The sequence below is a fragment of the Somniosus microcephalus genome, chromosome 19 (assembly GCF_052327205.1).
Source record: "Somniosus microcephalus isolate GS21.2 chromosome 19, FLI_Smic_1.0, whole genome shotgun sequence".
Lineage (NCBI taxonomy): Eukaryota > Metazoa > Chordata > Chondrichthyes > Squaliformes > Somniosidae > Somniosus > Somniosus microcephalus.
In genome coordinates, this window is record NC_141005.1 from 28,370,008 (window position 1) to 28,397,471 (window position 27,464).

General features: G+C 43.4%; 1 protein-coding gene across 5 annotated transcripts in view; it reads left to right on the forward strand.

Annotated features, from left to right (window-relative positions):
* Positions 1-27,464, forward strand: part of LOC147104273 (protein-tyrosine sulfotransferase 2-like) — a 129,068-nt gene that overhangs the window by 78,154 nt on the left and 23,450 nt on the right. For all 5 annotated transcript variants that reach the window (XM_085961465.1, XM_085961466.1, XM_085961464.1 and 2 more), the window contains one exon: positions 764-857. The gene's annotated coding sequence lies outside the window, so the exon portion shown is untranslated. The remainder of the gene's footprint in view (positions 1-763; positions 858-27,464) is intronic.

A 27,464-nucleotide genomic window follows, 5' to 3' on the forward strand; every position in this document is an offset into this window, starting at 1 on the left:
CCAGTTTTTTCCTTTACAGAAATAAATCTGAACGCTTGCAGCAGAATTTAATTAATTGGCTAGTTGCCAAGACAGGTGCATTTCTTGAATAAATATTATGAACAACAGCTAGTCAATTTTTCTCCACTTCAGAGAATTCTGATGGAGAAACCATGAGGAAAAACCCAGATATTGCATGTAATCACTTCCATTGCCTTGCAGTTCTTCGTAGATATCATAGCATGGTAACCTGAACATGTAAATAAGCATAGAAAATGCTAGAATTGCACAGTAGGTTCATCAGCATCTAAAAAGAGAATAAAACATGTTAACAAACTTGAGACTTTCACAATTTTCAGTCCACTAGCACTGAAATAAGAGACTTTTTTTAAACTTGTGGAATTTATATACTTTTAATCCACAGTTATCACCACCAGATAGGTGGTTACGAGTGAGATACGCAGGTAATTTTCAACATTTCATTATATAGTTAGGGCAGCTGATGGATGATTGTATGATACTATTTTACATTCTCCCAGTAAATCTCCCCCCCCCCCCCCCCCCCCCCACCCCAAACAACAAGTATAACTTCCATTAGTTATGCCCCATTTCTGTAAAAAAATCTTAAACAAACAAGCAACATTTAATTTTTATAACAGGTTTGGAAATATTTAAATAAATTTAGGCAAGAAATTGCCTTTATTGTTCAGCAGTTTGCATCAGAGATTAGTACTAGATTCAGCTGTTTTTAATGGTGTGTTTTTTGTTTGTTTTTCCTCCCCAGGTCTTTGTGCCTCATGCATTTACATGAGGAAGAAGATGGTAAAATGATAATTTTACAGCACAGAATAAGATGGTGTAAATGCTGCAGCTATAAGGTATGACGTAGAGGTGTTAAATGTAATTATTTGTTTGGAGAGTTCACAAGGTAAAGATTCATATCTTAACTCTTGTGAGAAGAAAAAAATTATTAAAATATTTATTGTTTACGGTGTATGTGTATGCCACTTTCAGTTTCACAGCTAGAAATGTATGAGTCAAATAGTTTGGTTTTTGGTTTCTGAATGTACTGTAATTGGGAATTTAAATGGTGGATGTTGTACTTGCATTCAGCATGAAATGTGTGTTCTAGGAAAATAGTTATGGTAAACTACAATCCAGCAGATAAGATATAGGCCTGGAATTTGCGGTCAGCGGCGAAGCAAATGCGTTCACCAATGGCCCCAAAGAAAACTACCCACAGAGATTGCTAGAAGTTTGCCTTTTTCGACACGTAAGCGATTTCAGTGCAGTATAGTGGGGAATCCCTAACGCGATCTGCTGTGACGTCAACAAGCTGTCTAAGCAGCCAATCACATTGCAGAATTCTCGCAGAGAAGCAGTATATGAGAACCTGTTTTTTTTTCTCCGACTTTTTAAAAGTGTTCGGGAGCAAAACAAAGATGGGGCTCTCGCATGGTGATAAGGTGGAACCTAAAATAATAATCATCTAAATTTAATTTTTTTTAAGTTTCTTAAAATTTGTAATTTTTATCATAATGGAAAAATTTCACACTCTGCAAAATTAAAATTAGTTTTCAGGGCCATACGTTTGTTTTGCAGTCAATACACTCTTTAAAAACCCCAGTTACACCTTTATCTAACAAGGCTTAACATTTAATGGGGTATTTAACAGCGATATTACCGTGGAAAAGCCCAAGTTTGCTCCTCCTAGTAAAAATAATTTGCAAGACTTAGCAAGAACCATAAAGTTGGCTATTTTACTGGTAGTATTGGAAAGACTAATAATATAGGAGAAAGAGTAATCACTTGGAGTAACATTGGACCTGAGGGTAGGTCAGAATCATCTTGGGTGTCAACTTGACCTCAGTGGTAACAATCTCTCCTCTGAACGAGAAGGTTGTGGGTTTAAGTCCCATTCCAGATATTTGAGCACATAATCTAGGCTGACACCACAGTGCAGTACTGAGGGGGTGCTGCACTGTTGGAGGTGCCATCTTTCAGATGAAACGTTAGACAGAGTCCCCATCTGCCCCCTCAGGTGGACACAAAAGATCCCATGGCACTATTTGAAGAAGTGCAGAGAAGTTCTCCCTGATGTCCTGGCCAATATTTATCTATTTAGAGGCCTAAGTAGACTTGACCTTAAACATGTCCAACCAATGCATAGTAACAATCAACATTTGTTTGAATATTGGCACCACATTGGTCTGTTTCCAATCTATTGGTACTTCTCCAGTGCCTGTAGTGTCAGTTGTCTGAGTTGAGAGGAAAGACTGGAGAAATGTGGTGTATTCAGCCTGGAAAGGATGTGTCAGAGAGGTGATTTTATAGAGGCATACAAGATATTTAAGTGGATAAGATAAATCCAGAATATTACTTTTAAATTGAGAGCAGGTTCAAACTAGTAAAAAATGAATTTAAGACAGAAAGCAGGAAGTTCTTCACACACAGAGTGATCAATGTATGGAATAGACTTGCATACAAGAGTCATGAAGTTGAAAATCCTCATTTAAGAAGCAATTCTCCACATCAACCAATTACATTTACAACACCTGAAAGCCATTTACCATCAGTTTCAGGTACCAAACTAAGCACATTACTATCTAAAAGTAGAATGAAAAATATGCGGGATCGGATCGTGTAGAACCTAACAGCCGACTTCTCGTGGAAAAACAGGTTGATAACAAGCAGGTATTGCTGCAGTTGGTGTTGGTAAACCAAGTTTAAAAAGAAAGGAAGACCTTGTGAAGGAGCTTGGGTGATGCTACAGATTGCAATACTCATTTAATTTTCAACTAACTAGCTTTGACTTATTTTCATCGGTTTGGATTCAAATTGTCCAGTAAGTTGGATTGTTGGGTTTGAACATTGATTGGGTGTCCAAAGCTGATTTTTTGCATGCATTCTTCCAGCTTAAGTTGTTATGGCTAGAATTTTGTTGGTGACCATGCAGTTGGCTTACATCCATTGAGAACAGGCTTGAGAATCCCTGACCACTTCAAGTAGAACAACTTGACACTCAGAATATTGAACATCCTTCAAAACTATTTAAAACATATATACTTTCTGTGGCACAAATACAGCAGAAACATATTTTTCTGCAAGGCTAAAACACTATTCATAATTCTCTATCTTCTATAATATAATGTAAAATAAGAACAGATAATGCTGGAAATACACTGCAGGTTTGTCGGTGTGTGAAAACAGAGGACCGGTTAACGTTTTAGATAGACCTTTCATCAGAACATTTTTATAAAAGAAAAAAAATTGTGTTTTGGGAGTTTTGAAAGGGTACTGAGGTTTTTTTTTTTTTTTTTTAACAGGCTCCTGTAGAAAACCACAGCATGCTTATTTTTAAAAAAAAAAAGGTTGTTACTGCATGGAGCCAGGAAGCTTTTGTATTCTATCAAATGCTTCCTTCCAGTTATTTATTTTCTGATCCTTGTGTAAGTCTGTACGCCTCCATTAAAAATGAAGATTAGACTTAAGGGAATCGAACAGTCAGTGAAGAAGATTCAGAGAACCATTAAAAAGACTGGAGTCCTGCAACACTGACTGACTGATTTGTCTAATTTTTCTTATTCTTTGGTGTTTCTTACTGTTCATTGGAGTGATGGGACATGGGTTCACACCTGTGGTGCAGCACATAACAAGTTCCCTTCACCGAGGGGAAAACCAAGGGGGCGTCACCCTGGATCACTATGTACCACCTAACATCCAGCTATAAAGTGACACTCAAGAAAGGCCTTGCATACAGTGACCTACCCAGGGAATGCAGCATATCACAGGGTAACAAAGAGAGGTGGAATAAGGGGAGAAAATACTAAATAACTTTGTGTTGAAAATCATCCAAGATTATTTGAGGATTTTTGGTAGCAATTGTCAGTTTTAGTCAGCCAGGTGGTTGAAAAGGAAGCTGTTGTGAATATTTGAGGAGGAAGACTAAGAGGAAACAATATGGGATGTCAGACTGTTAAGGTGCTCGTTGGTACTCGCCTGCACCATGTCTGCCAACACAGATGCTCCCACCTGAACTTGTCAAGATGCCAGTGCATCAGAAGGCTCTGCTTCCCACAAGAGGTTATAAGAGGTTCCAACTGATTGCACCAGCCATGGAGCCTACATCAACCTGAACTACCACTGGCACTCGCTTTATACTTGGCAGGTTAATTTCAGGCAATATCGTGGGATATGTGTAACAATAGTCATTCTGCAGCCAATGATGCATAAAGCAGCTAACAGGTGCTCTGTTTCAGAGTTCATCAAACAGTTCATCTGTTTCCCAGTAGACACATCCCATCAACGGGAGGTGGTGATACAATTTTATAAAGTGGCTGGATTTCCCCAGGTTCAGGGGCACATTGATGGTACCCACTTTGTCATATATGCATCATTACAGTAAAGGATTTCACTTCCTTAATGTGCAGTGATGCTAAGTGTATTATCTGCTGGTTAAAGAGGGGATTAACACAATTGAAAGGAAGGATATTAGCTCTGATGATGTGGAATCTGTATGGGTAGAACTGAGAAATACCAAGGGGCAGAAAACGTTAGTGGGAGTGGTATATAGACCCCCAAACAGTAATGCGGAGGTTGGGGATGGCATTAAACGGGAAATTGGAGATGTGTGCAATAAGAGCACAGCAGTTATCATGGGTGACTTTAATCTGCATATAGATTGGGCTAACCAAATTAGTAACAATACTGTGGAGGAGGAATTCCTGGAGTGCATACAGGATGGTTTCCTGGACCAATATGTCGAGGAACCAACTAGAGATCAGGCCATCTTAGACTGGGTATTATATAATGAGAGAGGATTAATTAGCAATCTTGTTGTGCGAGGCCCCTTGGGTCGGAGCGATCATAATAAAATAGAATTCTTCATTAAGACGGAGAGTGAAGTCGTTGACTCAGAGACTAGGGTCCTGAATTTAAATAAAGGAAACTACGATGGTATGAGGCGCGAGTTGGGTCGGATTGATTGGGGAATGTTACTCAAAGGGTTGATGGTGGATAGGCAATGGCAAACATTCAAAGATCGCATGGATGAACTACAGAATTTGTTCATCCCTGTTTGGCGTAAAAATAAAACAAAAAAGGTGACTCAACCGTGGCTAACAAGGGAAATTAGGGATAGCATAAGATCCAAGGAGAGGACATATAAATTGGCCAAAAAAAGCAGTAAACCTGAGGATTGGGAGCAGTTCAGGATTCAGCAAAGGAGGACAAAGGGATTAATTAAGAGGGGGAAAATAGAGTATGCGAGTAAGCTTACAGGGAACATAAAAACTGACTGTAAAAGCTTCTATCGATATGTGAAGAGAAAAAGATTGGTGAAGTCAAGCGTAGGTCCCTTGCAGTCAGAATCAGGGGAATTTATAATGGAGAACAAAGAAATGGCAGACCAATTAAATACATACTTTGGTTCTGTCTTCACAAAGGAGGACACAAATAACCTCCCAGAGATGTCGGGGGAACATAGGGTCTAATGAGAGGGAGGAACTGAAAGAAATCAGTATTTGTAGGGAAATTGACGGGATTGAAGGCCGATAAATCCCCAGGGCCTGATAATCTACATCCTAGGGTACTTAAGGAAGTGGCCCTAGAAATAATAGATGCATTGCTGGTCATCTTCCAAAATTCTATAGACTCTGGAACAGTTCCCATGGATTGGAGGGTAGCTAATGTTACCCCACTATTCAAAGAAGGTGGTAGAGAGAAAATGGTGAATTATAGACCGGTAAGCCTGACATCGGTAGTGGGGAAAATGCTAGAGTTCATTATAAAAGATGTAATAGCAGAGCACTTGGAAAACAATGACTGGATTGGACAAAGTCAACATGGATTTACAAAAGGTAAATCATGCTTGACTAATCTACTGGAATTTTTTGAGGATGTAACTGGTAGATTAGATAAGGGGGAACCAGTGGATGTGGTGTATTTGGACTTTCAGAAGGCTTTCGATAAGGTCTCGCATAAGAGATTGGCGTGTAAAGTTAAGGCACATGGGATTGGGGGCAAGGTTGCTGACTTGGAAAGAGAACTGGTTGGCAGACAGGAAGCAAAGAGTTGGAATAAACGGGTCTTTTTCCGAATGGCAGGCAGTGACTAGTGAGGTACCGCAGGGATCGGTCCTAGGACCCCAGCTATTCACAATATATATAAATGATCTAGACGAGGGAACTAGATGTAATATCTCCAAGTTTGCAGACGACACAAAACTGGGTGGGCGTGTGTGCTGTGAGTAGGATGCCGAGGAACTCCAGTATGATTTGGACAGGTTGGGTGATTGGGCAGAAGCATGACAGATGCAGTATAATGTGGATAAATGCGAGGTTATCCACTTTGGTGGCAAAAACAGGAAGGCAGATTATTATCTGAACGGCAATAGATTGGGAGAAGGGGAAGTGCAACGAGACCTGGGTGTCCTTGTGCACCAGTCGCTGAAGGTAAGCATGCAGGTGCAGCAGGCGGTTAAGAAGGCAAATGGTATGTTGGCCTTCGTAGCGAGAGGGTTCGCGTACAGGAATAAAGATGTCTTGCTGCAGTTGTACAGGGCCTTGGTGAGACCACACCTTGAGTATTGTGTGCAGTTTTGGTCGCCTTATCTGAGGAAGGATGTTCTTGCCGTGGAGGGAGTGCAGCGAAGATTCACCAGACTGATGCCTTGGATGGCAGGAATGACGTATGAGGAGAGATTGGGTCGATTGGGCTTATACTCGCTGGAGTTTACAAGAATGAGAGGGGATCTCATTGAAATGTATAAAATTCTAACGGGACTGGACAGACTGGATGCAGGAAGGATGTTCCCGATGGCCGGGGAGTCCAGAACCAGGGGTTACAGTCTAAGGATAAGGGGTAAGCCATTTAGGACAGAGATGAGGAGCAATTTCTTCACCCAGAGAGTGGTGAACCTATGGAATTCTCTACCACAGAAGGCAGTGGAGGTCAATTCATTAAATATATTCAAGAAGGAGTTAGATATATTTCTTAAGGCTAAAGGGATATGGGGAGAAGGCAGGGACAGGGTACTGAATTTGGATGATCAGCCATGACCTCATTGAATGGCGGAGCGGGCTCGAGGGGCCGAATGGCCGACTCCTGCTCCTATCCTCTATGTTTCTCTATCATATATGTTCATGCCTGCTACTCTGGAGGCTGTCACGTTTCCTTCATCTCAGGAAAGTCAAGTATACCAGCACTCTTCACAGGTCCAGGACAGGAGTCTAGTTGGCTGCTCGGGCACAAGGACTACCTTCTGCAGTAGTGGCTCATGACCCTCTTGTGAAACCCACAAACCCTTAAACAGCATGACTACAGTAAGATGCACTGTGGTATAAGGATTGCTGAAGAACAGACTACTGGCATTCTTGAGGCTCGATTCAGCTTCCTTGAGCGATTAGGGGTGCACTCTCGTAGAAGTAAAAGATCCCATGCAACTATTTGAAGAGATGGGGAATTCTCCCCAGTATTCTGGCTAATGTTTATCCCTCAAACAACATCACAAACAGATTATCTAATCATTTATTTAATTGCTGTTTGTGGGACCTTGCTATGCATGCAAATTGGCTGCCATGTTTCCCACGTTACAACAGTGACCACACTTCAGAAGTACTTCAGTGGCTGTATAGCACCTTGGAACGCCTTGAGGTCATGAAAGGCACTATATAAATGCAAGATCTTTCTTTCACTCCAGTATAGTACCGCCAGAGTCTTCAAGATTGTTGTGATTTGCTTCGTGCTCTGCGGATGTGCCATCAGAATAAGACTGTCCTGACTTTGCTTATTATCTGCCCTATAAGTATTGATTGCTTTTTTTAAAGTTTGAAATTTGATCTCGCCTCCTTGTACTTCAATCATGCAACCCCAGCCTTTGATACACTCCCATTTTACCTTACTGGAATATATTTGACTTGTACCCTTTCTATCTTCTGTTTAAATATTTTCTATTGTTGATACATGGGTCTATTTGCCAAACAGATAGCAAGAGTTTCTACAGCTATATAAAAAGAAAAAGGGTGGCTAAAGTGAACATTGGTCCCTTAGAGGATGGGACCGGGAAACTAGTGGTGGGGAACATGGAGATGGCAAAGACGCTGAACAAATATTTTGTATCAGTCTTTACAGTAGAGGACATTAAAAATATCCCAACACTGGACAAACGGGGGGCAATTGGGGGGGAGGAGCTAAACACGATTAAAATCACTAAAGAGAGGGTACTCAGTAAAATATTGGGACTTAAGGCGGATAAATCCCCCGGACCTGATGGCCTACATCCTAGGGTCTTGAGAGAAGTGGCGGTAGGGATTGTGGATGCATTGGTGATCATTTTCCAGAACTCCCTGGACTCAGGAAAGGTCCCGGCAGATTGGAAAACTGCTAATGTAACACCCTTATTTAAGAAGGGAAGTAGACAAAAAGCTGGAAACTATAGACCAGTTAGCCTAACATCTGTGGTTGGCAAAATGTTGGAGTCCATTATTAAGGAAACTGTATCAGAGCATTTGGATAAACATAATTTAATAGGACAGAGTCAGCATGGTTTTACGAAGGGGAAGTCATGTTTGACAAATTTGCTCGAATTCTTTGAGGATGTAACATACAGGGTGGATAAAGGGGAACCAGTGGATGTAGTGTATTTGGACTTCCAGAAGGCATTTGACAAGGTTCCACACAAAAGATTACTGATCAAGATAAAAAATCACTGGATTGGGGGTAATATACTGGCATGGGTGGAAGATTGGCTATCTAACAGAAAACAAAGAGTTGGGATAAATGGTTCGTTCTCAGGCTGGCAATCAGTAACTAGTGGTGTCCCACAGGGATCAGTGCTGGGAGCCCAACTCTTTACAATCTATATTAACGATTTGGAGGAAGGGACCGAGTGCAACATATCCAAGTTTGCTGACGATACAAAGATGGGAGGGAAAGCAGTGAGTGAGGAGGACATAAAAAACCTGCAAAAGGACATAGACAGGCTAAGTGAGTGGGCAGAGATTTGGCAGATGCAATATAATGTTGGAAAGTGTGAGGTTATGCACTTTGGCAGAAAAAATCAAAGAGCAAGTTATTATCTAAATGGAGAGAAACTGCAAAGTGCTACAGTACAAAGGGATCTGGGGGTCCTGGTACATGAAACACACAAAGTTAGTATGCAGGTGCAGCAGGTGATCAGGAAGGCCAATGGAATCTTGGCTTTTATTGCAAGGGGGTGGAGTATAAAAACAGGGAAGTCTTGCTGCAGTTATACAGGGTATTGGTGAGGCCACACCTGGAATACTGCGTGCAGTTTTGGTTTCCATATTTAAGAAAAGATATACTTGCTCTCGAGGCGGTTCAGAGAAGGTTCACTCGGTTGATTCCAGAGATGAGGGGGTTGACATATGAGGAAAGGTCGAATAGGTTGGGACTCTACTCATTGGAATTCAGAAGAATGAGAGGCGATCTTATCGAAACATATAAGATTGTGAGGGGGCTTGATCGGGTGGATGCGGTGAGGATGTTTCCACTGATGGGTGAGATTAGAACTAGGGGGCATAATCTTAGAATAAGGGGCTGCCCTTTCAAAACTGAGATGAGGAGAAACTTCTTCACTCAGAGGGTAGTAAATCCATGGAATTTGCTACCCCAGAGAGCTGTGGAAGCTGCAACATTAAATAAATTTAAAATGGAGATAGACATTGTCCTAGCAGATAAGGGAATTAGGGGTTACGGGGAGAGGGCAGGGAAGTGGACGTGAGTCTAGATTCGGATCAGCCACGATCCTATTGAATGGCGGAGCAGGCCCGAGGGGCCGTATGGCCTACTCCTCCTATTTCTTATGTTCTTATGAAGGGTGTGAAGGCTTTAGAGAGGGTGCAGAAAAGATTTACAAGAATGGTTCCAGGGATGTGGGACTTCAGTTACGTAGATAGACTGGAGAAGCTGGAGCTGTTCTCCTTAGAGCAGAGGAGATTTGATGGAGGCATTCAAAATCATGAGGGGTCTAGACAGGGTAGATAGAGAGAAACTGTTCCCATTGGCGGAAGGGTCGAGAACCAGAGGACACAGACTTAAGATGATTGACAAAAGAACCAAAGGCGACATTAGGAAAAACATTTTTACGCAGCGAGTGGTTATGATCTGGATTCAATCTTGGCTTTCAAAAGGGAATTGGATAAGTACCTGAAGGAAAAGAAATTGCAGGGCTACGAGGAAAGGGCGGGGGAGTGGGACTAGCTCAAATGCTCTTGCAAAGAGCCGGCACAGGCGCGACAGGCCAAATGGCTTCGTTCTGTGCTGTAACCATTCTATGATTCTGTTCTATGATTCTATAGTACTGACAGAGTGGAAAATTAACAAACATATTGTCATTTAGATGATAAATTTAAGCATGAGGTGTCACCTCCCTGTTCCAGTGCTTCAGGTGGATGTTAAAGATCACATGGCACTATCAAAGAAGCGAGGTATTCCTCTGGGAGCTAGTATGTGCCCCAAGGGAGTGATCTTACCCAATAAAGTCATGTCAGGTCATGACCATAATGGACCAGAAAATGCATCCCACGGCATGTGCCATGATTTGAATTTTTGCCTCGCACTTCAGATCGTATTATTTTTGCACCGCAAATTGCTGGAAATGCGAATTGATAATGAATGGTGACATCAACAGTATCTGGGACCTTGTCTATCTCCTTAACCAATGAAATTTAAGGATAGAGAAAAACTGAGCGAATGAAGGAGAAGGAAATAGGGTGAAGTAGTCAAATTAGATACAGAAAGAGAAATAAAGAGGGAAAGCCAGAGAGTGGATTAAGGGATAGAGAAAAAAGAAAAGTTAGAAAAAAATATTACATTTAAAAAACCTCTAGGAACAATTTACTAACTGCGGGAGTGAGACTGTACAGTTTCATTATTCACTTTTTGGGCCTCCAAGGTTGAGTGGCATGTCGGGACCATAAATGATGTCTTATTAACGGCGCAAATCTTGCAATTTCATAACACAATGGTGAGGCTCACTGCGGGATGGTCATTTTATTTGTTTTGGTAAGGCTAACAGCAGAGTGGTGCAAATCATCCAGCAATTTGTGGCAAATTGGAACTCGTGGCTTATCTCCTAGGCCACAAGTGCTGGCTTTTTGACGCACTAATGAGAGCAACTGCTGTGAACTCATTTTTCCAGCAATTTTTGGGATAATGTGCCATCACTCCCAGCATGTAATGTACGAACCTTTGGTAATATGATGACGTTGGGAGAGTGGTGTTTCCTGCATCAGCAGGAGTGTAGAGTTCGGTGATAGCTTTGTTCAAGTATCATATTTAGCAATGGCAGGTTTCTTCAGACAGGTCCAGATAAAAAAAAAAAAACCCTGGTCCTGTAGACACGAGTAAGTACACGTCGAATGGAGTGCCAAAGGTGCAATCTCGCCAGCCTTCTCTACTTGTCCTCCCCTTCCTCCTCCCGAACCTGCAAATAAAGCGCTATCTCGTAAGAATACCCATAACTGGGTTCTAAAGAGCTATCTAATAACTGCAGCTGCACAAGCAGACCCTTAGAGATGATGCAATACAGCTTTTGTAGCTATAGGAAGACACCTGAAATTTCAATAACTTCCTTTGTACAACAAAATCAAAACCATGCAGAAAAAAAGCAGTTGCTAAGACATGCAGCAATAACATCTACATACCTTTACAACAATAACTTGCATTTATATAGCACCTTTAACATAGTAAAATGTTCCAAGGCACTTCACAGGAGCGTTTTCAAACAATATTTGACACTGAGCCACATAAACAGATATTCGGACAGATAACCAAAAGCTTGGTCAAAGAGGTAGGTTTGAAGGAGCTTAAAGAAGGAGAGGTGGAGAGGCAGTGAGGTTTAGGGAGGGAATTCCAGAACTTGGGGGCTAGGCAGCTGAAGGCACAGCCACCAGTGATGGAGTGATTAAAACCTGGGATACACAAATCCAAGACTTGGAGGAATGCAGAGATCTGGGAAGGTTGTACAGGCCTCCCGAGCTGCTTATGCCTTCCAGTTGTATTCTGAGGAGCATCCCCATTTAAATAACATTGCAGATAGGGGAGAATCTCCATTTAAATAACATTGTAGATTGTAATGTCTTGTGTGCTGTTTGTGCAAAGGACCAAGCGTTCAAAGCACTGGAGCGTTCCATTTTGGCCAATTATGCATATTTGGTGCTTAGTAGCCCCAGTTATTCATGCCCAATAATATGAGGTGGTGATATTAGGCATGCGTCAGTGCTTCAGGTACCTAATACTGCATTATTAACCCCCCTGGTGTCCGAGTCAACATTTCTCCTTCAACCACCACCACCAACAACAGATTGACTTGTTTGTGGGACATTGTTGGTGCAGAATGTTTGCCACATTTACCTACGTTCCAATAGTCAGAACACTGCAAAAGTAATTAATCTGTAAAACTCTTCAAAAATATTCTGATGTATCCGGGTCCTTTATAAATGCTGGGCTTATTATCACGAGTTGTCTAGGTATGCATTGACTACCAAACTCCGGTGCTTCTAAATTGTCTCAGTCTCATTGTAATAGATCTCATGGAAGGAATAATAGTGATATGTATTCCAAAGAAAGATAACTGTATTACATGTCCATGAACCCAATGCCCTTAAACTGCATTCTGAGTTGATGTGGTGCTACTTAGTTGCAAGAATTAGCAATGCAATTTGAACATTCGTATAAGGAATAAGTTCTGATGAAGGGTCCCAGACCTAAAACGTTAACTCTGTTTCTCTCTTCACGGATGCTGCCTGGCCTGCTGAGTATTTCCAGCATTTTCTGTTGTTATTTCAGATTTCCAGCATCCGCAGTATTTTGCTATTATAAGCTGTTGTAAATGGTCCGTTGTAATGTTGACATAAAGTTATGTTGAACTTGCATTGCTGCTTTTTCATCTGTTTTCCTCTCGCTGCTTTATTTTTATAATAATCTGTAACTCTACCCCTGTCTCGGCTCATCTGCTACTGAAACCCTCATCCATGCCTTTATTATCTCTGGACTTGACTATTCCAATGCACTCATGGCCGGCTTCCCACATTCTACCCTCTAAACTTGAGGTCATCCAAAACTCTGCTGCCAGTGTCCTAACTCGTACCAAGTCCCGTTCACCCATCACCCCTGTGCTCACTGACCTGCATTGGCTCCCAATTAAGCAACGCCTCGATTTTCAAATCCCTCCTTGGCCTCGCCCTTCCCTATCTTTGTAATCTCCTCCAGCCCTACAACCCTCCAAGATATATGCACTCCTCCAATTTTGGCCACTTGAGCATCCCCAATTTTAATTGCTCAGCCATTGATGGCCGTGCTTTCATCTGGCAAGGCCCTTAGCTCTGGAATTCCCTCTCTAAACCACTCCACTTCTCTTTCCTCTTTTCAGACGCTCTTTAAAACTTACCCCTCTGACTAAGCTTTTGATCATCTGCCCTAATATCTCCCTGCGTGGCTCAGTGTCAAATTTTGTTTGATAATGCTCCTGTGAAGCACCTGGGGATGTTTTATTACATTAAAGGCGCTATATATTGCACATGTTGTTATTAGACAGGAAAAGACAATTGGGCAGAAGTCCCTCTGTATTAGATAAATCTTAACCCCAAGCCAAGTTCAAATAATATTGAAATATCACTCCGTGTGAAGGAGTGAGATCTATTTCTGAGTGATTTACGGTCTTTGGACCTTCTCCCCCAAGGTTACCCATACTTTTCACCCCCTTCCCAAAAATGGAGAACAAGAATCAATCCATGTAATTATACATTTTAAAAAATCTGGCTTTATAATTAAGAGCAAAGAATTCAGGATTCTCATTGGTATGCTATAAGAGGGCGAGATGAATTCTGAGTGAGACCAGCTCTTTCTAAGTGCTCTGTGCAGTATCAGTGAAGCATTGTTGTCATGGCAACACCAATGCTGTTTTTGGCTCTGGCAACTTGTATGCTCTCACTAATCTATTCAACAGGGTTATTCGAGCTTTATTAACACATTGTACTTTTAAGCTTATTGTGTGATAACTGTCTGAGACCATGCCAATTCATTGTTATTTATTAATACATTTTAACTGTGGGTGCTGGAAGGTGTGGCTTCCAGTGTTCTATGAGTGTCACCGTGTGACGGTGGATTGTATTTACCAACCTTCCAGCATTATACTGGCGTATCGGCTGTTTCAGGCTTCTGCTATACTCCTGTTCTCCCACATTGGAAACAAAATGTGTGCCTTTTTATTTTTTTTTAATGTAATGTTGTCACCTACACACACATAAATCGGGTGCAGAGGTAGGGTTTGATTGGTACCAACTGACCATTTCTGTAAAGCAGCTTTTCTATCTGCTTTACGGATTGTAAGTTGGTTATACAGAGAGTGATAGCTAGCTCTCCAAACTCAACACTGGTTGGGAATAGAGGATTCAAAAGGCTTTCAATAACCCAGTCGAGCCTCTCCAACCATCCAAACAAGACCAACTTGGAGGATACGACCAAAGGACTATAAACATACCAAGGAACCCATTTTGACGCAGACTTTGAGGGTAAGAACATAAGAAATAGGACCTTATTTCCGCTCTGAACAGTTGGTAAGTGAGCAGACGTGCAAAGCTGCACTGTTTCATCTGGTCAATCTCTTGAATACTGAATGTTCTTTGCATTTTTTTTGAACATGTGCTTTTGTTTCATTATATTTGAAGGAAAAATAAAATCTGCAAATTTTTAATGTGAAGTATCCAGTAACCTTTGACACACATTACTTTAAGTTTTCTTGCGCAAGGTGAAAAAATTTAAAGTTTAAAATTTATTTTCTGTTGATTTCATGAAAGAAATTATGTTGCAGCACTCCAATTGTTGATTAGGTACTAATCTCAAATTTAGACGAGACAGCAAATTTCTGAGGCAGATTTGAGACGATGTGCTTCAAAAATGTAACCGCTCAACGAGTACATTGCAAGGAGAGGGTCCAAGTTCAGGCAGCAGCTGCCACTTGAGCCCATTAGCCTTTGAGCACTGTTAAGTCTATCCATTCTCTATGCACAGTCCAGGTGTACGGTTTAAAGCAGGGTCGGTGTCTTCTCGCGCTGTTGACACAAGCGCAGTGGCCCAATTTGTGTTAAAGTAGGTGTGATACAAGGTGTGTGTACATTAGGTGTGATACAAGGTGTGTGTACATTAGGTGTGATACAAGGTGTGTGTACATTAGGTGTGATACAAGGTGTGTGTACATTAGGTGTGATACAAGGTGTGTGTACATTAGGTGTGATACAAGGTGTGTGTACATTAGGTGTGATACAAGGTGTGTGTACATTAGGTGTGATACAAGGTGTGTGTACATTAGGTGTGATACAAGGTGTGTGTACATTAGGTGTGATACAAGGTGTGTTTACAGTAGGTGTGATACAATGTGTTTACAGTAGGTGTGGTACAATGTTTGTACAGTAGGTGTGATACAAGGTGTGTGTACAGTAGGTGTGATACAAGGTGTGTTTACAGTAGGTGTGGTACAATGTGTGTTTACAGTAGGTGTGGTACAATGTGTGTTTACAGTAGGTGTGATACAAGGTGTGTTTACAGTAGGTGTGATACAATGTGTGTTTACAGTAGGTGTGGTGCAATGTGTGTTTACAGTAGGTGTGGTGCAATGTGTGTTTACAGTAGGTGTGGTGCAATGTTTGTACAGTAGGTGTGATACAAGGTGTGTACACATTAGGTGTGGTGCAATGTTTGTACAGTAGGTGTGATACAAGGTGTGTTTACAGTAGGTGTGATACAATGTGTGTTTACAGTAGGTGTGGTGCAATGTTTGTACAGTAGGTATGTATGTTTTGTATGTTACTGGGTATGACGGTGTAAAGCATGGATTTGGGTTTCAGCGATGGTCAGTTTTGAGGGGAGACGGTCTGTTCTGAGCAGGAACACGCAGATAATACAGTGGCAAACCATTCTCGTGTTTACAAGACAAAAGGCATATTTGAAAATATTGCAAGTATGATTGTTAAATCTTTTTATGTTCATAAGCTATATTCAGCTTTGTGCAAAGAGCAACCAGGTAGCAGAGCATGTACTTGAAGCAGGAAAAGTAGATCAGGAATTAAGTTTGTGTCTAGGGTTTTATTGTGATACCTAATTTGTCTCGAGCTATCTTCCATTAAAATGATTCGACTACATTTTGGCCCTCTGCAGGAGTGCAGTACAACCTCGGCTGAAAATATCATTCAACTATTAGCTCATCTCAAGAACTGAACAGTAAATAATATGATGTATTACCAATTGTTTTATTCATATAATTGTAGAAATTACAGCACAAAATAAGGCCATTTTGCCCATCGCCGTTGTGTCAGTGCAAGTCTTTAAACGGAAATCAGCAGATTGATGCCGGCATCCACCTGATGAAAGTATTGAAAGCCTGAGTCATTTTGATGATTGGGCCGTATTGCCATATTTGCAGCAAGTTGGCAACACGTTCAGAGCAGCTTGCCGATTAGGGAAGTGGGAATATTGGGAGTAAATGGCCGTGCAAGTGTAATCAGCGATGGCCCTTGTATTATACAATTTCCATGTGCTCATGAGGTTAAAGGCTATTTGTCCACACACAGGCATCACAACCAAACTCAACCCTGTCTTTGACTGATGCACACACCCCGCCACACGCCCACCCCACCACACACCCCGCACGCACTCACTTTGAATCAAATGCAGAGTAGTAGGCAAATAGGTTTTAATTAAGAAATGTACTCTGGGGCTCCTGCACCAGCATTAATGTATTAGTATTATTATAAGCCTGTAACCTGGATAACCTGATAGAACTTTTGCCAATTTCTCTGCCTAATCCAGAGTTGCTGAGATCAATTATAGCTCCATCCTTACTTCCCTCTTGTTATTTACATACTACGTCTCATCAATATCCTGCATAAACACAAGGTCAATGTTCACACGTATGCCAGTGACACTCAGTTATACTTTTCTGCCTCCATGATCAATTACAATGGTATTGCTATACTCCCCTACTGCCTGTCTGACAGAAGTTGAAATGTCCTCCAAATCAGTGTCAATAAAACTGAAGCCAGCCTCTAACTTCCACCAGCACCACCTTTTGGCTTCACTTTCATCAGTTTCCCCGATTGTCACCCCAGCCTAAATCTGATAGTGTGAAACCTTGGGAGTCTTGTTTGACCTCAAGCTGAGCTTCCTGTCTCATATCAAGTTCCTTGTAAACGCCACTTTCCTCCTACACATTGTTTGTCTACAACCCTATTCCTCCGTTACTGTTACCAAAACTCTTAATTTACATATTCACCTTATTAATTCCCTATTTGACATAAGTCTACACAAATTGCAATTTATTCAGAACTCCATAATCAACATTCTCTTTAAACCAAGCCCCAAAACCCATCACACCAGTTGTAAAGCTCAACTGTGCCCCAGTGAATTGATTTAAAGGTCCCTTTTCTCAGTTTCAACACCCCCACCCCTCCCCCTCCATAGACTAATCTGAGCAATCTTCTCCATCCATAAGATCCCACAAATACCCTCTACTTCTCCAATGCTGAATTACTGCTTGGTCAATCTTTGTGACTACAGCTCTGTCCTCTGCAACTCTCTCCTTAAAATCTCCCTTTCTGCCTTCAGAAACCACCTAAACACCACCCTCTTTGACCTTCTCTTCAGCCCCAACCCCTGCATTCTTCTTTTCCCCCATCTGCTCAGTATCCACTTTTATTCCTCCTTGTCAAGCGCTTGGATACATTTGCTTTGTGAAGGGAATAACAGAAATGTAAGTTAGAATCATAGAATAGTACAGCACAGAAGGCCATTCAGCCCATTGAGTCTGAGCTGAGTCTTTCAAAAGAACAATTCAGTTAGTCCCACTCCCCCAATATCTTGAACAAAGCTCTCACTTCCACAGAATCTACAATTGTAGATGTACACAAGCTTGGAATTCAGTTGATTGCTATCCATTCAAGGCTACTTCGAGTTGTACTGGAAGAGGTGCCACAACCATTAACATTTTTTAACGTGGAGCTTAACTCCTATCTGACCATCAGGTTCCAGCCCCAAGTATTTCAAATAGGTCAATAAATGTAAACATTTAAAAAAACATACAACTAAATATGTCAATGATCAGCAGTGGACCACCCTGAACATGTGATCACTTTGGATTCACATCCAAGTGGTGTTGAAACTGAAAATTAGAATGTTCACGTGAGGCGCAGAAGTAAATTTGTGGAAGGGGTAAAGATTTTATCAAACAATTCAAGTGTGTCATGCCTGACTCGTACAATTCAATTGTTTGTTTTAATTATATCTGGAGGAAAAATTATTTCCTGATGTAGTTTCTTTAGCTGCAATATATATAAAAGAGTTTGTCTGTTTGTCTATACAGGTCGACTATCCTCGGGACCAGCCGTGTTTCGGTTTTCGGAAAATTTCGGAAGGTGGGTCGGCGGGGGGGTCGGCGGGGGTCCGCAGGGGGTCGTGCGCACGACTTACGCTGACCCTCTGCTCAGCGTAAGTCGTGCGCCACTCTGGTCATGTCGTGCGCACGACTTATGCTGACCGAAAAAACCTTCGGGTTTTTAGAGGGTTTCGGTTTTCGGAAGTTCGGATAAAGGGTAGTCTACCTGTACAATCAAAAGTTATAGAGCGTACCTACACACGTTATATCAAAAGAAAGCTTATCATTAGGGGAGTCTAATAGGCGTATTTACTTTTTGGTCAGACAAAATTTGTTCGGACAGTATTCAAAAAACAGCAACATTCCGCTCATTAGCCTTGAGTGAAGTGATGGTTGACCAATCGTACAGGGGATTAACCTGATGGTTGACCAATCGGTGTGTCACGGGGGGGCGTTTCATTGCGTGTGTGGGCGGGCCTAATCCTTCTGAGCTGAGGTGAGTGGCCGCCATCTTGATTCCTAACTATTGATTTATTTTTCCCACTTTGTGTGTTTATTTTGAAATATAGATTTCCAGCAAAAAAAAAAGTTGGCTTTAAAAGAAAAAATAATCCTTTGCCGGGCTTTCCCCCCCGCTCGGCGGTGGATGAGCTGCCTGCAGGCCTCGGCCTCTCCTCGCCAGCCACGCCCGAGCTAGGCACCGCCCGTCCCGCTGGGCCTGCCCCGCGATCGCCGCCATCTTGGTAAAGGCTGGCGGGACCGAGCCGAGCGTAGCCATCGCCGCCATCTTGGTAAACGGCTGGCGGGGCGGGAGACAGCGTGCGCGTGAACGTCGGCAGCGGCCCAGAGCGTGACGTGAGCTAAGGTGAGTGCGGCCGGGCCTCACGCGCTAGACCGCGCACCGGCCGGCGCTGATCCACACACAGGGGCTTCGGGTCACCGCGTCCGGGCTCTGAGGAAAGGGGGAGAGGGAGAGGGAGAGAGAGTAAAGCAGGGAGAGACAGGGTGAGGGAGAGAGAGAGGGTGAGGGAGGGAAAGAGTGAGGGGGTGGGAGAGCTCGCCTTCCTTCCTTCCTTTGCAGGGGTCCATCGGGCCAGGCCTGAGTCACTCCTTCCCCCCCTCTCTCTCCAGGCTAATCCCAAACTAAATCCAGCAGGGTCTCTCTCTCTCTCTCTCTCTCTCTCTCTCTCTCTCTCTTCTCCCCCCAGTCAGAGGCTCTCGCTCTCGCTCTTCCCCCCCCCCCCCCCCCCCACCCCCGGCTCTCTCTTCTCCCCCTAGTCTGCCTCTCTTCTCCCCCCAGTCTCTCTCTCTCTCTCTCTCTCTCTCTCTCTCTCTCTCTCTCTTCCAACAACAACATGCCCTCAAAAAACCCTCGGCACTGCCGGGCACTCCAGCTAGTATAGAATATAAAAAGACAACCAAGGACATTCATGGGGGCCAATTTTGAGTGCCTCCTCTTGAAAAGTGTGTTTGGTCACTTCACTTCTCCATTTAGGCTGGTGATCTGGCTGGTGCTATCTTCAGCAGGATCCTGAGCAGGAAGACTGGAATGCCTGCCTGATTCAGGCAGGAGGCCACTTTTAATATGCAAATTTGTATCCTATGACGTATATAGGACCCCGATTGTAATTTTCAGGTACAATTGGGCAGATCATGCACCAGCGTCGCTTCATCCATTTGCACCAGCATGGGCTAACCAGCAGACTGCTGGAGACTGCTCAAAAAATGGCCTGAGGAAATTTTTGTTTTATTTTTGTGGGGCCACAAAAATACTCTGGCCCGTGTGTTCTGCATAGGAGCAAGGTAATTTCTCGCCCTGCCCAAACAACGAGCTGCCTCACAGTGCTAGCTTGCACATGCAGCTCATTGGCTGCATGCAAATGAGGCCTGGATCTCTGGCTCAGGTGTGACGGCAGTTCCAACAAACATTCTGCCCAATGATTGCCCATTGTGTATCTAAACTGAAAATCGACCTCAATGAGTGTGTTGTTACCACACTGTTACCACCCCTCTAGTTGAGATCAGCAAACGCAACACAGACTGTGGATTGAACCCAGGGTCTTCCTGGTCTGTATTGCTCAGCTGCTCACTGGATAAACTCACTGGGCCATCAGAGGAACTCTTGTTGCTGCTCCTGAGTAGGAAGTCAAATTTGCATGAACCCATGTGCCTCCTAATGGATGAATGTTACCTGTCTGTCCTCTTGACTAGTTAATGGGCCAGGTGTTCCGACCCCCACGGGTGCGTGCGAGGTGTGTACATAGGGGGCCTCGCAAGTGCTGGTTTCAGGTATGCGCTAAAACCCGGCACTTCCGACCTGTCGAGTGGAGCAGCAGAGGGTGTAGTTCGCAGGAGGCACTAGCCGCGACACAGGTTGTACAGGCACAGGCTGAGTTTCCTTGACAAGTCAGAACAGCAGGCTCGAGTTGTCGCGTGAGGTGGTGGCAGATCTCTGCAGCCTGCTCCCTGCTGGCCACGTGTTACCAGTAGCTGTCAGTGACATTTTTTGCCTCCGGATCCTTCCAGGGCTCTGCCGGAGACATATCAAGGATCTCCCAGTCGGCAGCCCACAAATATAGGTGACTGATGGGTTGTACGCCAGGGCCAGCAATTATGTGAACTTTGCCCATGATGACGCCAGTCAGAATGAGCGGGTGCTCTGGATTATGTCTCTGACTGGCTGGCTTCCCACCGGTACAGGGCATCATCGATTGCACACATGTGGCAGTCTGTGCACCCCTAGATTAACCAGCAGTATTTGTGAACCGCAAGAGCTTCCACTCCATCAATGTGCAGCTGGTGTGCAACCATAAAAAGATATTTATGCAGGTGTGTGCAAGATTCCCGGTAGGCTGCCATGATGCTTCCCTCCTGCAGTACTCTTAAGCTCCCCGACCCCTCTGGACCTGCAAGCACACTTAAGGGGTGGCTGCTAGGAGATGAGAGAAATGCACTTCCGACTTGGCCGATGGCACCCGTCAGAAACCCGACCAATGAAGCCCAACAGCGCTACAGCGAATGCCATATGACCACCAGATGTGTGATCAAACAAGCCATTGGCATGCTGAAGATGCGCTTCAGGTGCCTAGACAAATGTAGTACACACCAACCAGGGTCTCCAGAATGTGTGCTACACAACGAGTTTTGGACCTGCAGGAGGAACAAGGTGCAGAGCGTAGAATATCTGTGAACGACTCCAGGGAGGAAGGTGATGAGGGATATGCAGCACCAGCTGCTCACCTTATTGTAAGGTTCGGGTAGTTTACACCAGTGGACTGATGTCGGAACCACGTGCAACGGCCACTCTTCCCGCCTCTGCCGCCCCCCCCCCCCCCCCCCCCCCAATGCCACTGAGACAAAGCAGTCCTGCAAACAACCAACTACCTCTTGCACATTCCCCTCCCAGTGGTTCCGGTCAATTCATGTCTTCCTATTCATCATTAGGCAAGTTAAAAGGCGACTTGCCATTCAGCAACTGAGAATGGGCAAGACGGGAACGTGGTGCAAACTAATAAATTTGTGATTCTACTAAAGAACGGAAACTTCACAACATAACATTTTCTCATGCACAAGGGTATACACGTGGGTGTAACTACAAAATTTTACTCTTCCTTTTCCTACCGCTCCTACATGGTGCAACCCCTGTGGCTTCAGCAGAGGTAGAGGTAGGCTGCTCAAGTCCCTGCTCTGACTGCTGAGATGCTCTTTGCCGATGACCTCAGGGTTTTGGAGCCCATGAGGGCCCCGTCAAAGACTGCTCCACCTGCACCTGGGCAGGGGCAGACTCAACCAAAGGGACACGAGGCAGCACACCGGGTACTGACTGAGGGGCAACTGGTGAGAGGTGAAAGCACTTTGAGTGGAGTCCCTACTTCCATGTCCCCTTTCGCTGTCATCCAGCCAGCCACACTTCACTGCTACCACTCAGCTGGAGAGCACTTTGGTGCAGATCAGTGCGGCGTCTAAGGCCAAAGCTAAGGTATCTGTCATTCTATATACGGCGACAGACATGTTGGCATCCAGAGTGTGCAAAGCCGTGGTCAAGGCTTGCACGGACTTACTTGATTGCAAAGTTTGATGTTCCACAGAGTTGGGTACTCTATCCATGTAAGAAGACATCGTCTCAATGCCCTGCGACATCATCCCTCGCATGCTTCAGGCGGACCGTTCCATTCTCTCTGCAATCGTGGTCAGTACATCGCACATTCTCTGCTGCTCCTCAATGATTCTCCTTTTCATCGACAATCCCCAGGGTCCAGCACCTGTGTCCAGCACAGCAGAACTTGGAGAGGGCTGTGTCCTCTGATGCAGACTCTCCACAGCTGTCCCCGCCGCCACCATCTGCTCTTGCACCCTTGTGAAGTGTGAATCATAAGGTGAAAACCCAACTGTCTGTCTAACTGATCCCACCAAAGTGCGAGTATCTGAGCTGATAGTCCTGTGAAACCTCAAAAGCAATCAGCTCCTTTGAGGATTTGTCATCCGCAAGGTCCATGGACTTCTGCACGCATGAAGGCCCTGGTAGAGAGAAAAAATACGAATTAGTACTGGCAAGGTAAGTATGTTGCAACTTTTAATGAAGATGATCATGTTTCACTCACTGTTGAAATCAAATTAACATGACTGAGTGTTGTATAACATGTGGGTCCCTGATATTTAATTGTCTGCAGGTAGCTGGGAAGTCCCCATCTCCGATAGCCAGGGATGCCAAAACACCGCTGATCTCCAGCACTTACTCCTCTGCAGTTCTTGGCTGGAAAATCTTCAGGAGACCACCTCTGGTGTTCTCCCTCTCCCTAGTGTTCTGTGCTGTTTTCTGCAACGGCAGAAAGAGCAGACCTATGAGTAACTGTAATGGCATGTGCTCACCTGATGAATGCAGTGCATCTGGTGAGGGTGACTATCAGGGAGACGCAGAAAATTGAATAAGGATGAGGGTGAGTGGCGGTGGTGGATGGATAGATGGGGATGTGAGGAAGTGTATAGAAAGACAAGGATGAGTGTGCTTGCAAGGTAAGTGGGTGAGAGGAGTGATGTGGTGGAGTAGGCTTGACAAGGCAGAGTGAGAGGGTGGGGGGATGCTCACAGCAGGTGAATGTGTAACTGTACTCTCCTGACCTGTTTAGGTCATAAAAGCGCTTCCTGCACTGAATCCAGGAGCATGGCACAATGCTCCTGCTGCTGACCTCCTGGGCCACCTCCAGCCATGCTGCCTTTGTGGCAGCAGCAGATTTCTTCCTCCCGTTGTTGGGAAAGTTTATTTCTCTCCAGCAGTACATCGAGAGGCGTCATTGAAGCAGGGCGCAGTCTTTGAGCATCCTGCATCCATTGTTGCACCTTGTCTTTTCTTGCTTCTAACTCCAAACTCCTCCAAATTCCATCTTTAGATTGGCCCTTTAAATACTGGACTTGCGATCACATCATGAAGGTCCTCATCACGTCCGCTGCCATGCAATCAATGCCAAACCCGGAAGTAAAATGATAATGAGCTGGCTGTGTTTTTAAAAAAAAAACACTGACAGAAGCTGAACTTCTGGGTTTCACACCGGATATCGGACACCCCCGCTCCCAACGCACCTCCGTGTTAATATCGAGGCCATTGTGTTAGAGCAAACCATGTTAAGAATAAAATTAAGCTTCATGCTATATCCCTCATTGTGCTGTTTCTGGGGAAGTAGTTTGCTGATGACTTGTAAAGAGATTTATAGATAATGTTGAACATGTTTGCAGATAATAAGCCTTTTGTAAAGAAGGGCTGATCGTTACACGGTAATTAATATATCTGACACAAGTAACCCCAACCATCAATGTTTAGTGAACTATGATCAATGACACAGTGTTAGTCTGTATAATACGGCTATCAATGCCTCAAGTTTCACGACCGTTTCAGATTTCTGATGTTGGCAGCCTGTGGTTAACTTGTAGTGTGAACAAATAGACATGTCTTATCTATTTTCCTGTGGAGGTAAGTAATGCATTCAGTCTAGTTTAAATGTTTACATACCGAATCGTTTTGCTGTGAAAGAACAAAGTGCAAGGCATGCAATCAGTTAGTGGCTTTCTCTCATTATATATTTACCAAGGTTTATAAAAAAAGAGAAAAAATATGCAAGTTCTGAAGTTTGCTGATTAAGATTAAGCTTTGTGTGTAAACTAACCTGAGAAATTTGCAGATTGAATTTAGTTCAAGTGGAAATGACTGGGTGGATCTGTGCTGTTTCCTCTCTTGTTGCTGTTTCTGTACTATACAGACTGAAGATACCACAAAGAGCATGAAGTGTCGAGCTAGTGAGTCTGAGTCTCTCTTAACTATTCCTTGAATCTGAAATACTACTTTTTTCAGTTTTTTTTCCTTTTTCCACCATTTTTCTCCCTTTCTATCCTCCTCTCCTAAATATTTCTTATTGGAATGTGGTTCCACATGTGCCCAAATGGCTATTCTTTGAGGCTGGAATATTAGCTGAAATTATCTAGTAATAGCTGTGGCATGTGATTTGAGGGGATTGTTTTTGCGTTGCTTAAGGCATAGCATTTAAATCTTCTTTGCTTTCTAATTCTCTCCCTAGGAGATCTAATGCCAACTCTACTGTGCCAGTGCTGTTCTGTGGTCCGTGAATTCGGCATCATTTTAACCCATCTGTTGCTAAAATAATCTCAGCTACGATAAACCAGCTAATAACCTCATTAAAATAATTGACAAAGGAATGCCATATGAGCATATTAACATATGTTACAAGTACTGCACAGTACAATTTGAACCCCAGAATATATCGGCCCAGAATCCGCTGGAGCGGGGCATCTTGTGACGTGCCCCGTTAGTTAGACTTTTCCCCCTTCAGCTCAGACATTTTTGTGCCGCAAATTGCTGGAAGTGCGAGCTCAATGGGGCATCTGGGATGTTGGTGAACAGTGGGACCAACAGTCTATCTTCTTAACAAATGAGATTTATGGATTAAGAAAGAAACTGAGGAACGGAAATGGAGTGAATTAGAGTCAAATCGGGTACAAAAAGAACTAAAGAGATGGAAAGAAAGATTGGATTAAGAGAGGGAGAATAAAAGAGACAGAGGAAATGTGAGAAAAGAATTACAACATTTAAATATTTTTAAATCTCTCCAAGAACAATTTACTACCTGCAGGACTGAGATGCTGCAGTTTCACATGTACCCTTTGTGGGCCGGAGCGGATGAATGGCGTTGCAGGATATAAGATCTTTAAAAGAGTCCTCACACTGTTAAGTACCCGCATTAACTTTCTGCGGCAAGTTTAATTGATGCGCAAATGCAGCAATTTTGTGAAACTCCTGGCGAGCTGCCATTTTCGCAAGGCGAATGGCGGAGCAGCGCAAATCATCCAGCAATTCGCAACTCGTGGGGTATCTCTTCCTCGCCACAAATTGCTGGACAATTTACCACTAAACAGCGTGCCCATTAAACTCGATGTTATTTTGCCAGCAAATTCTGACCCTGAAATTATGTGTTGTGCGATGCTAACATATGAACAAATAGCACATTCATCTGAAATTCCTCTCTGTTATTTTAACATTCTTCTTCTGTTTAAAGTATACTAGTAGATCTCCTGTAATATTGCTCATGATGATTTAGAGGTTTTGGTATTTTATAACAATAGGGTATTTATGCCATGTAGCGGATAACATCAGGGCATCAATAATAAAAATCTTGCATCTGCTTGCACTTCCTGTCTGCGGCACTTAACTTCCTGTTGGCCTTTTTTTACACTCTCTGTGTCAACTTTTCCAGTTATAAATTCCAGTGTTCACATTTAGGGAGGAAAATGCTTATGTAAACTCTACACTGACATTTTGAGTTGTGTTGCTTTTCAAGTGTGATGCTCTGAGACATTGATATGTATAAAGGTTACATTGTTTCTTTGCAGTTTTGAATGGTGTATGTTGGGTTCATAGTTTTAATAGTAATATACAGTTGACAGTTTCTTCTCCTTCCCCCACATACAACTTTTCAAATCCTTGTGTTACACACTATCTCCCAACCCAAGGGTGGGGAAGACTGAGGAGACTTGGTGCCCTGCCTCAGCCTCAGACAAGATCGATTTATAACTACTCATGGCCAAGGTTGACTCGCACTTTTTTTCCTCCTTTTAATGTGATTGCTTGGCTTAGATGAGAAGCACATCCTATGGGGAATCACAAATTTACATTCCATCACTCGATGACGAGTTCTGCTACCCCAGGAATCTCTGCATGCCTTCATGTACAGGGGGCATCCATTCCAGTTGTCAGAAATTTGTATTTAATTCAGCATTTTATCGTGAGCAATAGCACTACATTTGTTTCATTAAATGTATTGTTCCCCAATTTTTAAGAACAGCATCATTCAGTTTGTAAGCATGAACCTCTCTCATACTAGTATATGGGAGAGGTGCTTGCAAAATGGGTGGGACAATGATGTTTTTGTTCACCCCCGAGATGGAGTCAATAGACCTGAACATGGTTGGAAGATAACACTACTACTGGTGTCCTTTGGCAGTTGTGTGCATTTGTAGTGGAGACCCACACCATCTTTATGCAAAGTGTGCACAATTTACACAAAGGGCTGCTGTAACTAACAGAAATGCTATCCTTTTGAATACCAGCTGTTCCATCATCACACTTTGACCTGCTCTCAATTTCCTGCCATAACTGATATAATTGAATCAGTTTACATTATACATACATAGAAGCTGAAATGTACACTAGCTGTTATTCATATGGTCTCTCAAAGATCCCAAAGATAAGAATAGTTGCAGGAAGCCATTCACAGAATCACAGAAACCCCACAGTGCAGATAGAGGCCATTTCGGCCCATCGAGCCTGCACCGACACATATCCCACCCTATCCCCGTAACCCCACGTATTTAATCCCCCTAACACTAAGGGTCAATTTATCATAGCCAATCAACCTAACCCGCACATCTTTGGACTGTGGGAGGAAACCGGAGCACCCGGAGGAAACCCACGCAAACACGGGGAGAATGTGCAAACTCCACACAGACAGTCACCCGAGGCCGGATTCGAACCCGGGTCCCTGGCGCTGTGAGGCAACAGTGCTAACCACTATGCCACCGTGCTTTCATCCTT